The sequence below is a fragment of the Tiliqua scincoides genome, chromosome 6, assembly GCF_035046505.1.
Source record: "Tiliqua scincoides isolate rTilSci1 chromosome 6, rTilSci1.hap2, whole genome shotgun sequence".
Lineage (NCBI taxonomy): Eukaryota > Metazoa > Chordata > Lepidosauria > Squamata > Scincidae > Tiliqua > Tiliqua scincoides.
In genome coordinates, this window is record NC_089826.1 from 27,411,743 (window position 1) to 27,428,058 (window position 16,316).

General features: G+C 43.4%; 2 pseudogenes; one reads left to right on the forward strand and one right to left on the reverse strand.

The window, feature by feature from the left end:
• The first annotated feature begins 6,367 nt into the window (after positions 1-6,367).
• On the forward strand, positions 6,368-8,486 carry LOC136655736 (protein PTHB1 pseudogene; annotated as a pseudogene).
• A 4,380-nt stretch (positions 8,487-12,866) lies between these two features.
• On the reverse strand, positions 12,867-12,986 carry LOC136656399 (5S ribosomal RNA; annotated as a pseudogene).
• Between the last annotated feature and the right edge of the window lie 3,330 nt (positions 12,987-16,316).

The following is a 16,316-nucleotide window of genomic DNA, read 5'->3' on the forward strand; positions in this document are numbered from 1 at the left end:
GTGATTACTTTTCCCCCAGTTCCTTCTCTTAATATAATTTAATAATCATTGAAGGGGGATGGATGATGGATTCCTTCTGTCCCAGATCTTGAAGTTTTCTTTTTTTAACATGGGCTGTACAATATTGACAGTACAATTTCAAAATTATAATTATTGATTTCATTCCATGTTGAGACATATCGATGTTTCAGAAAGAGTAGTTAAATGACTTCATTGGCATTGCTTCCCAAATGAAAACCTAACTTTCCATAGGCAAAGCTCTATTTTGGACTGTGATCAATAAGGAACAAGAGGAAGAAGCCATTTCAGGCACCAGGGAGATTTTAATCTGGGTACCATTTTCCTGACATCAGCCTCTACCTCTGTGTGTCCTAATTATGTGAGTTGGTGCTATCTTTTGGATTTTATATTTAAAATATCTAAGGGCGCAATCCTAAGGGTGCAATCCTAAGGGCGCAAACCCCTTATGTCAGTACTTTCCAGCACTGGCATAGCAGTGCCAATGGGACGTGTGCTGCATCCTGCAGTTGGGTGTCACTCATGGAGGCCTCCTCAAAGTAAGGGAATGTTTGTTCCCTTACCTCGGAGCTGCATTGCCCTTAAGTCAGTGCTGGAAAGCACTGACATAAGGGGTTAGGATTGCACCCTAACTGACCAAGCCCATGCCAGCTACACTGGCAAGACAGGCATGTGCACTGCAGCAAACATGCTGTAAGGCATGTTGGGGCAGCATAGAAGATCCTAGCACCAGTAGGAGGCCAGCATCCACTAAAGCAGGTAGGCGCTCTGTGGGCCAGTGGAAGTGTAGGGGAAGGGTGGAACAGAAGCAGAGAGACAGGGCAAATGCCATATCCTATGTCCCTACCTGGGCCTGATTCCCTATATGGGCTGCTTGAAATTGTACCAGTAATTTTGCTGGCATGATTCTGAGTGACCCCATAGTGGCTGCTTGGGCTTACCCCAGGGGAAGGCGCAAATGTCCCCCTCTCTCACGGATACCCCCAGCAGTCTCTGTTCCCATGCTGGATGCAGCAGAAGCTGCACCGGTGCTGCTGCATCACAGTGCAGAACTTTGGTTAGGATTGGGCTGCTGGGCAAGTAGTAGAAAAGGAAGTGGAGCTATGCACAGAGGATTGGCCTCATTTTATGCTCATTTTTTTTTTTAAAAATACAGGTATAACCTAATTATCCATTGACTTTTCACCTGCAGTTTTATCTCAACATGATGAGAAGGGCCCTTTAAATTAAAGGTGAAAAGTCATTTAACAATAGCCTTGTTCATGCAAGAGAATGCAGCCGGCTGACAATCCATCAATCATTCTCTCTCCAGGCACTTAGAACAGCTTCACTCCAAGGCAAGTGACCTCTCCCTTCCTCCTGAGCAGGTGAAAGAAACATAATCACTTTGCATTCTTTCCCAGCATTGGGCTCTGGGTGAAGGGAGGGGTCACTGGTTCAGAGTTAAGCCTTTCTAAGCACCTGGAGAGATACTGATGGACTGTCAGCATAATGCTTCTGTCTTACATCACAAAGGTCAGCAAGGCTGTTTTCAAATTGCCTGGCAAAGGGACATTGTTTTTTAAATGGGTTTGCTTTAATGCAGTTTTTGCCATCTACATGAGTTCTGGGAATTGAACCCTCATGAACAATGAGACTCAACCTGTAAGCTGAAATCAGCAAAGGGTCATGGAAGATAGGCAAAATCTTCTGTCCCTTCAGGTCTTTGGGACTAGGAAACAGATTTAAGTGACACTACAAGCATTGGTCTGAGTGGTGATTTGCAAGTCAAGATCCCTAGAGAAACCAAGCCCTGACCAAAAAAAACTAGTAGCCAATAATATGTATGAAGAAACACAAAATGCTCAGGTGATTTTGTTTTGGGGAGGTGGGAGAGAGGGGGAGTGATGTTTTGAACTAAAAAAGACACATCAATGTAATCAGTGCAAACAATGAAGTGTACACAAAAGTGTCCATTATATTGTGAGCAAAGGGAAAATGTGGGATAGGGTGGAATGGTTGATGAATCAGTGGAAAGTCAATGAATGAATTGCTCTACATCGTCAAGTTCTGCCTCCCCCCATCAAATAAGCTGCTCAAATGCATGGAAAAATAGAAGAATTTGGGGACAGAGTGCTGGAGGAATTGCAGCAGAAAAGCAAATGCAAACTTTTCTGGATGGCTAAGATAAATGCAGTTAGGGGGCAAAAGGGCAAGTTGAAAATATGTATACAGTATTTTGCAGAAAGCCAACCAGCAAGCACTGTCTGCAACCTCCATCTCTCCAAGCCATGACCAGATCAAATAGATAAAAGAAGGGGGCATGTGTGGTCCTGGCATTTAATTCTTCTCAACATTCCTCTCCCTTGTCACACTATGAGGGGCAATCTCCCCTGCCCCCCTCTTTATCCTCCTTCTCTCCATCTGTGGCCATGGCACAGAAGTGAATAGAAATCAGGAATGAACTAATCAGACTGAAACACCAAAATGGATGGCTGACTCTTCAGGGTTGGTTTGTGGCAGTTTTTACCAACAATCCGGAACCTACAATATGAACATATGAAGTGGCCTTCTTCCCTATCAGACCACTGATCTGTCTAGTTCAGTATTGTCTACGGTGATTGGCAACAAGTTTCCAGAATTTCAGAGAGAGGTTTTCCCACGCTACGTGGAGATGCCAGGGACGGAATCTTGAACCTTCTGCATTCATAGCTTGTGCTCTGTCACTGAGCTATGATCATCCCTTTAAATTTGTACTAGATTACCAGTCTACTTGGTGGGACTTCAGATACTGCTATACTAGGAAGAAAATGAAGACTGTCCACTGTAGGAACACATTCTCATGGCTATCCTTTCCAACACAGCTTAGTCGCATTGTCTTTGGCCATTTTCTTGTGAATTTCCCTGTCCATTTGTCCAGCTCAAGAACTTTTTTTTTTTTGGGGGGGGGGGAGTTGAAAACTGGCTGAAATTCTGTCATTTTAGGCATGGTTACTTGGAAGCCAGTTCCACAGGAATCTATGGGAGCAAGAAGGTGTGCATTGCATCAGCGTACAAAATGGTAAAGAAAAACTTTTTTACAAACAAGGGGCAAGCAAAGGGCCAAGAGAAAGTGACTGTCAGTTCCATCTTGCGAATGTCATAGTATGAAAGAGTGGAAAACGAGCCTTGAAGTGTACAGCAGTTTTCATTGATGTGTTCGTCAGTCGCATGTGTCAATCAAAAGAGCTTTGTGTGGAAAGGCAGAAAGGGAAGCAGATTGCTGGTATCACTGTAGCGCATTGTTCGACAAGTGGCTAAAGCAGCATGGCAATGCTTCAGATGTGCCCTTTGAAGAGCCAACAGTTGAAAGCTCACACAGGAGAACAAACAGCCTAAACAGTCAATGCTTAGTTTGGCTCACAAGTTGCCTAGAGGCACATGGATTCTAATAAACAGAAATCAAAAGCAGCTCTTGGCAAGCCAATCCTCACATCAGACAGCATCATTCTGTAACCCAAGCCATGGCGTGCAAATTGCGATCTGGGGATTTTCGTTCTCCTTGATGGCTCCAAATCAGACTCTTCTACATTGTGAGCTCTTGGTTTAAGAGCTTAAGTGGTGCTTTCTCTTTTTTTTTTGTCCCTCTCCCCCTAAGTTATTCAAACACATTGAAGGGCTTATAAAGTGCTTTAATTAGACAGACTGTAGTTCCAAAGGGAGACTCCTTTAAAAGTATCTATGGAGGAGGATCTTTCAATCCCCCAAGCCACTTCCGAATAAAAGGTGAAACTACAAAAGGCATTTTTTCAAAGGTGAAACTACAAAAGCATTATCTTTTCTTTTTTCTTTCTTTGCAGTCCAGATATCAAGCTTCCATTGCACTTTATTGATCATTTTCCTCCACACCAGCTCTTACAAGGGTGGCTTTATTAGGTAATCTAATTTTAAGTTTAAAAAAAGCAAAACAAAAGAAACCAAACAACCCTACTGTTAAATTATTTCAAACCTGTTAAGCTAGCATCGCTCTGAAAACTTACTCTGTCTTACGGGGTATTCTGTTTCATCTTTTATGTTAGGAATCCCAGCATCATTTGTTTTCTGTCTGCTTGGGTCCTATAGGGAACAGCATCTCATAAAGAAGTTCCTTTTGCTAATGTACCAGTCAGCATGGGAAATCTTAATGCTGCACTAAGCTTCCTTAAAAGAATCTTTGTTCTTTTAGGTACCTTTCCCTTCTGTAAATTACCACCATTCGGAGATAATGTATTGCATAAACACACTCTCTCTCTCCACCCCCCCCCCCCAAAAAAAAAAAGATTTTTGGTGTAGTGACTAAGGAATCAGGAACATGGCACACTTTGAAAAAGGGACCAAAATGATGAACTTTGCAGAGAAAAAATGAAGAACTTGGATCTGTAAATTTTTTGAAGAGCAAAATTGTTGCTGGCTGGTCTGCCCTACACAACAAGAACTGTAACATCTTTGAATTCTCTCTGAGATGCAGAAGGGCCTTGCACTGATGCGTGTGTGTTTCATGGAGGGCCATCAATCACCATCTGCATGCTTTTCTTCCAACGAATACCACCCAATTCCACCCAGTGCAAGAACAAAGCCCAAGAATTCTTGCATGACGGGATCATGACAGCCGCCCATTCACATCACCCTGAATGTTTAAAACTTTTGAATGCCCACATTCTTTGGGGAACTCTAGCAGAAGCCACTTATTCCAAGGGCTGACTTAATTTCTCCCATAGGCAATAATGGGAACAGTGACCTAAATCTATTTATGGTGTGATTCAGGGAGAAAAAATCCCACAGGATTCATTACATAAAAAAGAAGGAAAACTCCATTAAAAACAATACTAGCCTGTGCATAAATGTGCATGGATCTCAGAGATGTATTCAAAGGTGATACTTTTGAAGTTATTATCTGCACACAATACCTTCACTTTATCAGAAAAAAGACTTGGTGAAAGAAAACTGTGATCCTATAATATATAAAGCCATTCAAAATACTAAAAATCCTTTAATGTTGGCAAACTAGTGGATACTTTGGTTATCACACTTTTGTTATAATTTAATTTTTATAAACGGCATTTTGACTAAGGATCAAATCCTACACTTCAGGGAATGTTTGTTCCCTTATCTTGGGGATGCATTGCGACTGCACCAGTGCTGGAAAGCTGGATAGGATAGAGCCCTAAAGGCCCTTTGTCCCCACTGGTGCAGCAGCACCAAAAGCAGGCACTATGCCAAGTTTTTTTTTTTTTTTGGGGGGGGGGGGGTCAGGAGCCTATGGAGGGGGAAGGGGATTTAAATCCCCTTACACTTCTGTTAGCCACCCATTTCACAGTGGGTATCTTCAGACCTGTGCCAATTCTTTTGCTGTCACACATTTGAGGAGAGAAAGGAAGTGGGTAGGCTGCCCACAGTTTGGATGGTATACAATGCAGGTCATTGCCACTGGATCAATCCCCTCCCACAGCCTCCCTGCCCCCATTCCATCCCCTCCCTGTTTGGTTTCGCCCCATCCCTGTTCTGCCCCCTCCCCTGTCACCTCCCCCAATATCTTACTTGCCTTGGCAGGACCAGCACATGCCTCCGGTGGGTGTGGGAAGGCTGTGGTCTTGCCTTCCTGCTGCCAGAGTGCCTGTTACAGCAGTCTTAAAGCAAGTAGCACTGGTGGAACACTAGTTCTGCCTATACTATGCGTCCATAGGATTGGGCTGTTACTTTCATAGTATGCCTACAAGAATATGTCCTTGAATATATGTAAATGCACACACACACACACACACACACACACACACACACACACACACACACACACACACGAATGGAGTTCATTGTAATCATGCAATCTCTCTAATCCAGAGCTACTTGAACAATGGCCCCGGGGACTGGATCTGGGGTTTGGGCAGATTTCTCCAACGGGTGAGTGGATCTTTCAGTTCTGCCTGGGCACTGCACAAAGTCCTCCTCGTTTGGAGGACAGGGATGCTTTGAGCACTTGCATCTGCCTGGATGTCCTGTCATGCAGCCTTCTGGGATGCGGGACAGTAGACTTGACTGCCCAGAGCATCCCTGTCCTCCAAACGAGGAGGACTTTACGCAGCACCCAGGTGGAATGCTCGGATACAGATGGATGGGGACCACATTCCGGGCGCACAGTGGTTGCTAATTTGAGCGTCCTTGCTCTAATCAATGGGTAGAAGCTACTATCAGGGCTGACCCATCCATAAACTGGACTGAGAGCCCAGTCCTGAGCAGCTTTGGTGACACCAAAAACAGCTGCTGCCACATCCTGTATATCTCAGGCAGCTGCAGGCGGCATCTCAGGAGAAGGGGACTTTCGTCCCTTTCCCCGGGTAAGGGAAATAGCCCCGCAATGCGGCTACTCGATTCACCGCTGTCCAAAATGTCAGTAGTGAGGTAAAAGTATTTGTGTCGGGTGGTGAGCCCCACATGAACGCTCAGGATCCGGTGGAGTAGAGCTTCCTCCCTCCTTCCCTGCTTCCTCCCTCTGGCATGCCTCCCCCACCCTCTCCCTGCCTACCACATCCCGTCATGCCTCTTTCCTTCCTTCTCGCAATCCGATCCACACTTTCCTGGGAGTAAGCCCCATTGACTACAATGGGGCTTCTGAGTAGAAATGCATAGGACTGGACTCTTAAAAGCTCAGCATCCCACCTGTGAAAGAAGCGGGGACAGCTGGCAATAGGGAGGGCTGAGTATGAAGCAGAAGAGGGGGAGTTGAAGGACCGGGAGGGGGGGTGATTGAGAACTGCTGCCTTAGTTTCCTTCCATCCCCAAGTGTCAGGCTGTAGCATATTTGCATAACTCTATGCAATTTGTGTAAAACATGTCTTTTCTGGGTCTGATTTAGCACAATGCTTTTTTTTCCTAATTGCAGTGGGTCAGGGAACGAAACTCACATTGCATAAAAAGGCTCCACCTGTACTCTATCTTTCTCTCCATTCCCTCCTCCTTTCCAAAAATGGGATGTGATAGTGGAGGAGTGAGAGTGGCAGCAGGGGAGGACACAGATGAAGCTATCCACATCTGCTGGCTGGTCTCCAGAGGCACCACCAGTTAAGAGTGATGGCATTTGGAACCCTGCCTCAAGTGGTGGGAGCTTTTTATCTGCAACAGTTGCCCCACTGCAGAGCAAAAACTGTTGTGCATATACTCTTTCACACATGTGAACCTGCCTGCTCTTTGGAAGTTAATGGGGAAGGGCACACATGCAGCATTTATAGTTTGACAAAGTGCATTCCTTATCACATGCATTTGTCATAATTAATGCTGTCAATGCAAATTGTTTGAATTATTTTACGATGACAATTTATTATTTTGAACCTGCACACAGTGTCTTTGTGTGGTGCCTCTTTTCCTTCACACTTGTCCTTTGAACTCAGCTTTTTTTATGTGGTCCTTGGCTATTTGGTATCCTCATTCCCAACTGGAATCTGGACACCTTGTTAGAAGGAACTTACAGACAGATAATAGCTCTAGCAGATGCAGTGGAGGAAAACCAAGCCAATATGTTCCAGGCATTCACAAAGTTAAAAAGTGCCATCCAGCTGGTAATTCTCCTGATTAGCCTGTGGCAGAAGCTGATGCTGATCAAGTTGCTATTCTGGAAACCACATTTTTGCCATTAATACAGGATACTCAAGAGCTAGGTTGGGAAGAAAATGTGGATGCTTCTGTCTCTCACTTGCTGAAAACATGTTTGTCTAAGAGTTCAAAAGAACATGCTCTGACTCTTGCCAATCAGTTGAGTAACCCCAAGGATACTATTGTTGGCCTCCTTCAGTCTCGGAAGACTATGGTGTCACGCTCTGAATGGTGGTTCTGGAACAGTGTCCTCTCCAGTGCGCGAAGCCTGGGTAAAGTAGGTATGGAGGATAGGCTGTTACCCATGCAGCAAATCCCCCCTCTCCACATCGATGAAATGGTCCAATGGAAAGGCAGAGGCCAATACGGTTGGTTCCAGCGGTGTCGCAGGAGTTGCCAGAACGTGACTGTGTTCAGCCATGAACTGCCTCAGGGACTCCGGCTCCGGATTTTGCCTGGAGGTTGACTCCTGAAGCCTTTTCCATAACTGGATGTAGCCACAAGGCAGTGGAGGTTTGGGATCAGAGTTTTCCTTCTCTCAGATGAGCTGCCTTCCCAGGCTGATGAGCCCCATCTACCCGGTGGCTGTTTAGTCGCCTCTTACGACAAGTACAGCCAAACTAGGGGCCTATTCTTATCCCCAGCCCCCAGGGGATACTATTAGGCTGAAGAAATATATAATCTTGCTCTATGATCGATTGGCCAAAGGTCATCATATGTCTTTAAGTATGGACATTGATGCTCAACAAAGTGCAGCTCTACTAGGTGGTTATGCGACTATTCCAGAGTCTGACCTAGAGGAAAGATCTGCTTTGCAAGAGCCCACAACAACATTTACCAACCATAGGCACCTTCCTAAACAGAAGACAAAACCTGATGCTCACTGAACTATTTCTGTAAACTACTTCTGTTGGCATTCTCTGGACTTCCTTTAGTACTGATTCAATTTTAGCCAACTGTGCCAACTATAAGCAAACTGCGCTTGTGCCAGACTATGTATCTATGACATATGTATTTCTCAGAAACCCCACACATTGGCAAATTTCTCCAGCCTGGACCACCACTTTGTACCTAATTAGAGTAGACATGGCACTAAAGAGAAACCACAAATGCAGCAGGGAGCCCCAATAGATATTCATACAGCCTAGGATCTTAACAAAGTGAACAATTGCCAAGTAATGATTTTCTACTGTGGATTTCTTATGCTTTGTTTGTTAAATTCTATTCTCCTTTCTGCTTTCCTGTTGACTGCAGCAGACTTGAATTTTGTTGAATTCATCTCATACCCGGTCAGCAAAACCCTTCACCCTTTTAGAAAAGATATTAACTCATTGCCTGCTGCCTCTCCAGAACTGTAGCCTTGCCCATTTAAAAGAGCTTTTACTCACTTGAAAAGTAAAACATATATGAATTGATGAAGTGCTTAACAGTTAATGTAGCTAACAAAGCTACAGGAGTTACACTGTGCTAGAGTTTAATTTCTCATTCTCAATAATTTGTTAAAAAGGGATAACCCATAATCCCCCCCACATGCTTTATCTTGTGTCCTGAGTACAGTAGTATAAAGTTTGATGTTTTTAAATCACATTCATGTTTTTACTGTGTGCGTTTTATATTGTCTATTGTCTCTATTTCCTGAAAATTGTTTTATGCTAATAAAGGTCTCAATCAATCCCAACTGGAATCAAGCTTTAAGTCCTAAGGTCAGGCTCAAAGAAGAACTGAGGGGCTTGTAAAGACTTCCTCAAATTAGAGATTTTAACCTGAACTGGAAAACCCCCAGCTTCCCTCTGCCCCCATTGTTACAGGTAGGACCATGGTATCCACTGATTTGGTATCCACTGATTTGACTCACCACTGATACAGAGGTCCACCTTTAAATGCCTTGTAACAAGGGAAAAAAGCACCAAAATTTATTTTCCTACCCTCATGCTGTGAAATAAATATAATTTAATTCCTTTGGATTCCATTATTCACCCTAGCAAGTGACTGAATGCGGTATACTATCTATACCAATTCATTCTGGGGTGACAATAGAGGAGCAAGAATCCCTGAAGTGGGTCTTTAAAACTATTTTTCCACTGATTTCGTATCCTATTCTTTACTGTTCACCAAAACCTTCCCTGACAGCCCCAAGCCCAGGTCAATCCAAGCCTGGGACTTGAAGGGGCATTTCAGCCTCTCTTTTTCCCTTTAGGTAAACCAGCATGCCCGCACATTTCACTGCTGCTTCCTCCAGCTCCATCAATTCCTCTGCTACTGCTGCTGCTTTTAAACCTGTTGGGAGGGGAGGATTCTGGGAGCGGAACCCCTCTGTTCCCAGCATCCTCCGTGCATGACTATCTTAGAAGAACTGATGGAGGGGAGGAAGAAGAGCTGTTAGCTGAGGCTGTAGTGGCTGGCATGGCATGGCATGATCTGGTATCACATTCTGGCCTCCATTTTCCTCCCACACAGGCTGACAGTGGCCAAAGAGCAGGTAGAATGACTCAGCGTAACTCAGGCTTGCCAGCTGCTTCAAGGTCTCACCATTCACAGTGCTGGTGGCCTCGAACTGGCGACCTTTGGATGTTATCTTCAGGCAAACGGAGGCTCTACCTTCTAGACCAGACCTCCTGCCCAGCGTTCTACAGCGTTCAATAGTTTTTCCATGCTTTTGTTTACATAATCACTCAGACTTCTTTGTTCTTCTTCCACCACCTGTTGCACATGTAGAAGTCCACGACCTCCAATTTTACATGGCACATATAATCTGTCTACTTCACTTTTTGGATAAAATGCACAATGCATGTTCATTATTTTTTCACGTTTTACAATCTAATTTTTCTAATTCACTTTGAGTCCAATCAATTATTTCAGCTGGGTATGGCCCACGTACTTATGGTTTTGATAATATTTCCACCATTTAATTTTAATTTTAACATTTTTCACACTATTTTGATGTATTTTTGCTGTGTCAGATCGTTTTGCATTCAGGTTGTTATCTACTTCGAAGATTCCTAAACACTTAAAATTTTTATTATTTGAGTGTTTTCAAAATGCATCCTCTTCCAAGTTCTACTCTATCTAGGTTTTTCCATGTTGCATTGATAAAGCTGCATATTTGTCAAATTCAAACTTCATTTGAATTTCGCTGCTATATATTTGCTATATAATACTGCTGTATTCAGCAGTAATTTGCTGATTCAGGCCCAATCTTTTGTGTCTCGACTTTTTGAAGTTCCCCTTCTGTTCAGTTAGGTACAAGTTGTTTTCAAATAAATAATCATATATTGATCTTACAATTATACCTGTAAGTAGCCTGAATGTTCTTGGGAGGCATGTGATTGGCTGATAGTTGTTTGGTTCATTGGCTTTTTCTAGAGCTTTCATTATTAAAAATGTATGACCTGTTGTCATCCAGTCTTCAGTGACGGAATTTTGAAGAACATTGTTAAATTGCACTGCTAAACATTGGTAGAGACTTATTAGATGCTTTAACCAAAATCCATGCAATTTTTCTGGCCCAGGTGCACTCCAGTTTTTCACATTCTTTACTTACTTTATAATCATATGAGTTGTTATCCCAAAGCCATTTATCTGTTTTCCTTTCAGTTCTTTACTATTATCTTTAATCCATGAGGCATATTTATTATGTTCAACTGGACTTTGTCATGTCTTTCCAAAATTTTAGGGTGTCATCTTTACATGGGCTGATGATTTTTGGGGCATGCTTTTTCTTCTCATGATTTATAGAACAACCGTTGATTAGTTCTATACTGTGTGTTTCCCTATACTATTTTATGCGTCCATCATATCTTTCGATTTTCTTAACAGTAGCCTTTACCCACTGTTTTAACTCTTCCATAATTTCAGCAATTGTTTTCCTTTCCAGTCTTACCTTTTACGAAGTCTATCTCCTACACGCACATTTTTAAGTTTCCCCTCTTTCTACTATTTCAAGTTACTGAGATCTGTATGAAGTTTATTTATTTTATTTTCTAACTGAATTTTCCACTTAAGTTTGCCAGGGGGGTCCTTTTTTGGTAATTTGTAACTAAGTTCCATGGTTATTATGACAACTGTACTGTACATGAGCTGGTCTGTTTCCTTCAATATGTTAGCTGGAATTGATGGCTTCATTTGCATCTTTAAGTAGAACTTCCTCTTGTTTTCTCCATAGTGGCATATAACAGGTAGGCTTTGCCATTGTACATCTTGACTGACATGGTTTAATATTTTTTTTCCTTTGAAGGTGTTTTGTTGCTCTGTCAGTTCATGGTGTCTAAATTGTTCTTAATCTATATATTGCTCTTAATCTATATTTCTTTCCACTGTGCCTTCCGTATGTACCATCAAATTGTTTTTTATGCCTCGGTCATGACTTTGTGTTGGTTCTTCTTTTGCCAGCTTCTGTACTTCTCGCAGTTCTAATTTGGTGAATACTTTAACCTATTATTGGTTGTTCCGTTGCACTACTGTCTGGATGTTTTGCTTTCCAAACTTCCATCATTCTTTTTTAAAGACCATGGACTGATAGATTTGCCTTGTAATAATGTTTCATGATTTCTTGATTTTTGATGGTCGTCCAAGTTTTGCATTTGGAGTGTGCCAGTAGTATTGTAACAGCCTATCCTCTTTTCTCAACAGGAACTGCTGAGCCCTGTGACCCATTTATAGACAGATGTCCAGGAGCCATAGCATCTGCCATGGTCCTTGTTGAGTGGGACGATGACCATCCTGGTATGGATTTCTGTTTATTTTTTCTCATCCTAAATGATGGTAGATGGGCACTTTAGTCTGGCACTTTAGTTCTCAGTTGAGACCTGTCTGGCTTGGGTGACCCTTCTGGTAGCTGTGCTACCTCCAGCATGGCTCTCAATATCATTGAAGCATGCTAGCCCCTCCACCACATCAAGGTAGTGTCCTTGGAGGGTATCATCATCATCATCATCATCATCATCATCATCATCACATCAAAAGAACAGGAGAAAATATCCAAATACCGTGACCTGTGCATAGAATTGACATGAAATTGGATGAAGCATGTAAAAGTTCTGCCAATAGTAATCGGTGCACTAGGAACAATATCTATGCAATTTCATGAGTACTTTGCACAACTGGACGTGCCGGCAATAACACCCTTGAATCACATGCCAGGCCCTCCACATCAAGGTAGTGTCCATGGAGGGTATTGTTGTTGTTGTTGTTGTTACTGAACAGTGGTCCAGGAAACAGTAGACTGTACAAATGGTTGGCAACCTTCAGTCTCGAAAGACTATGGTATAAGCCTACAGCACCCGGTATTCCCAGGCGGTCTCCCATCCAAGTACTAACCAGGCCTGACCCTGCTTAGCTTCCAAGATCAGATGAGATCAGGTATATGCAGGGTAACAGTTGCTGCTACAAAATGACTTTTTAAAGAATGTCAATATGCATTTCTGTTGTGATATGTTAGTTTCGCAGATATACCTTCGAAAGAAATGGATTAAAAATAAAAGAACAATGGGCCTGTTTTCCAGACAGGCTGTTAAAAATAAGAGCAACTTCACAAATAAAGCTTTGTGACAAAAAGTGATGCAAAGTACTGGAAGAGCTTCTTGCTGATCTCTAATATATCTCTTGCTCCCATAGAGGGCAATATTGCATAAAATATTGGCTTCTGCAAATGAGCCAGGGATCTGTCAATTCCTCTTATAATATACTTTAAAGAAAATTGCTGTGACAATAAATTTGATGCTGCATTTCCCTTCAGTGAAGCTCTGACTAATACACACAGTAATGCACACAAAAACACATAGCAGAGCCTCATTACAGGTGAACGAAATTAATTTTGTAGATTACTCTCTAGTAAACAGCTAAGTTGCCATGTTGTCTTTTCACTGAACAAATGAAACAAGTGTAAATACAGGAACTGTTTCCTTATGAAAAATGTTTGCTCGGGCTAATAAGGAAAATGAACAAAATACTGTGCTGTGGAATCTTTATGATGAGAAACTATAATCAGATCTATATCTTTGTATGCCTCAAAAGTACAAGAGAAATCATTTATGATTTTAGACAGATGTTTCCATATCTTATGGAGAACACAATCAGGAAATGCATTTCTATCTGATTCAATGCATATCACATTTGTATCCTTCTCTTTCTCCAATGAGTTCAGAGCAGCATAAATACATTACATTATACTCCCAACAGCCCTGTAAAGTAGGTTAGGAACATTTTCTACATGTGCTTCAACCTCCTGCTTCCACTATATTTTTTTCATTCAGATGTCATTTCCTCCCCCTCTCCACATACTCATCGCATGATAGCTGCCTAGGCTGTGGATCTGTTTCACATATTTGTAATGTACCTGAACATTTCTACAATGGTGCGGGCAACCACAAAGGTATTTGCCTTTTAGGAATGGTGCCAATCATGTGAGAAAGATCTACATAATCACCCCTGCCCACGGGCAGCCCAATCTTGAGCTTTCCGGTGCGCAAGGCTGCAGTGGCACTGAAATGGCTGCCATTGCATCCTATGGACGTGGGCAGCTGCAACTATCTCCCAATACTTTTTGGGGGGAGGGGGACATTCATCCCCCTCCCCTGAGTAAGGGAAGTGGCTTTGCAATCGGGCTACTTGATTCAGTGCCAGCTATCTAGCCATTGCAGAGTAAAACAGTGCCATGTTGGGCCAAGATGCCCAATGCGGTGCTTTGGATCCAACAGAGCTGAGTGTTGGGATATGCCTATATCTGAAGTAAGAGGTTAGCAGAGAATGGTTGCAGTGGATCCTCTTTGTCTGATTTTTACCCCAAGGAACCTCCATCACCCAGGCTGAGAAGAACAGAATGAGGCGGAGGCTTGTCAAATGTTCCAATAAGAGGATTTTACTTAGTTTCATTTTTATATACAGTCTTGCGTCACTTAGCGACAGGGATGTAAGCTGGCACAGCCGTCACCAAGTGAGGCTTGACGTTTTGCAGTCTCCGAAGGCAAGGGGAACAGTTGCTCCAGAGGCTTTTCTGAGCCTTGCAGAGGCAGTGCACGGCCATGCAACCATGCACTGCCTCTACGAGGCTCAGAATGCCTGCTTCGGGTGAAAAGACGTGACTTCCGGTTTCCTGGGAAACCCGAAGTCATGCGTTTTTGGCTGAAATGACCAGTCTGAGCTTTGTAGAGGTTGTGCGCTCAGAAAAGCCTCGAGAAGCAAGGGGAGCATGGCTCCCATCAGCTTCAGAGGCTGGGGTGGTGAACAGGGACCAGCGGCTGCTGTCATATATATGGGCTGTCGCTGATCAGAATGTCGCCAAGCGACACTCTGGAGGTGGAGCCAAGATCTGGGATTTATGCTGGATCCTAGTCCATTTCCCAGGCAACCTGGGGCAGCTTCAGGCTGCTCGAATTTGTGCTACCTCTATAGGTGGCGTGGATCTGAGTAACCCCATTGGGGCTGCTGTGGTGTTATTTCCCTTTGCTCTAGGCTTGTCCACAGTGAGCTCCAAAACTTGTGCTGGATACAGCTCCGGCCTGCCAGCCTGCCTGTTCCAGTGCAAGTTAGGATTGCACTGTTAGTTGTGTGCAGCTGCATGGGATAAGCACACACACCCAAGCAGCATCTCGTCCATGCAATGGTGATTGCGTGAAGAGTATCATATGCACACATGTACCGATAAGATGAAGGAAGCAAAATGAGGTCAGCATTCAGTGACTGCAATTTATTGTTCCAAATTACCAAGCATAAACTGTTGCCTCCCCTTTAAGCACCACAGAAAGTGCTTAAATTCCTGTTGAAATTATTAAAACCAGTTCATCACAATTTAAGTAAGCCTCATTGATTTAAATGAAACTTCAGTGTATATTTGTATATCTGAGACATTATCAGATAACTGATGCTGTCAAAGCCACAAGCAGTTCCAGTCATTTTGCATAAACACTTCAATTACTGTCATAATTTCAAGGCAGAACGGCCTTTTATTCTGCTTAACTGATATTTTATTTCCTTATTTATTGAAACATCCACCATTACTAAACATGAGCCAATAGTTGCTTGTTTGATGAACAAACAAAAAGTTCACTTTGTGAACTTTCCGTTGAAAAGCGGTATATAAATACTGTTGGCAACCTTCAGTCTCGAAAGACTATGGTATCGCGCTCTGAAAGGTGGTTCTGGAACAGCGTCTAGTGTGGCTGAAAAGGCCAATTCGGGAGTGACAATCCCTTCCGCACTGGGAGCAAGTGCAGTCTGTCCCTGGCCTGTCTCCCTGGCTATGGGCCTTCCTTCTTTGCCTCTTAGCCTCAGACTGTTGGCCAAGTGTCTCTTCAAACTGGGAAAGGCCATGTTGCACAGCCTGCCTCCAAGCGTGCAGCTCAGAGGCCAGGGTTTCCCACCTGTTGAGGTCCACTCATAAGGCCTTCAGATCCCTCTTGCAGATGTCCTTGTATCACAGCTGTGGTCTACCTGTAGGGCGCTTTCCTTGCACAAGTTCTCCATAGAGGAGATCCTTTGGGATCCGGCCATCATCCATTCTCACGACATGACCGAGCCAACGCAGGCGTCTCTGTTTCAGTAGTGCATACATGCTAGGGATTCCAGCACGTTCCAGGACTGTGTTGTTTGGAACTCTGTCCTGCCAGGTGATGCCGAGAATGTGTCGGAGGCAGCATATGTGGAAAGCGTTCAGTTTCCTCTCCTGTTGTGAGTGAAGAGTCCATGACTCGCTGCAGTACAGAAGTGTAAATACTGATGAT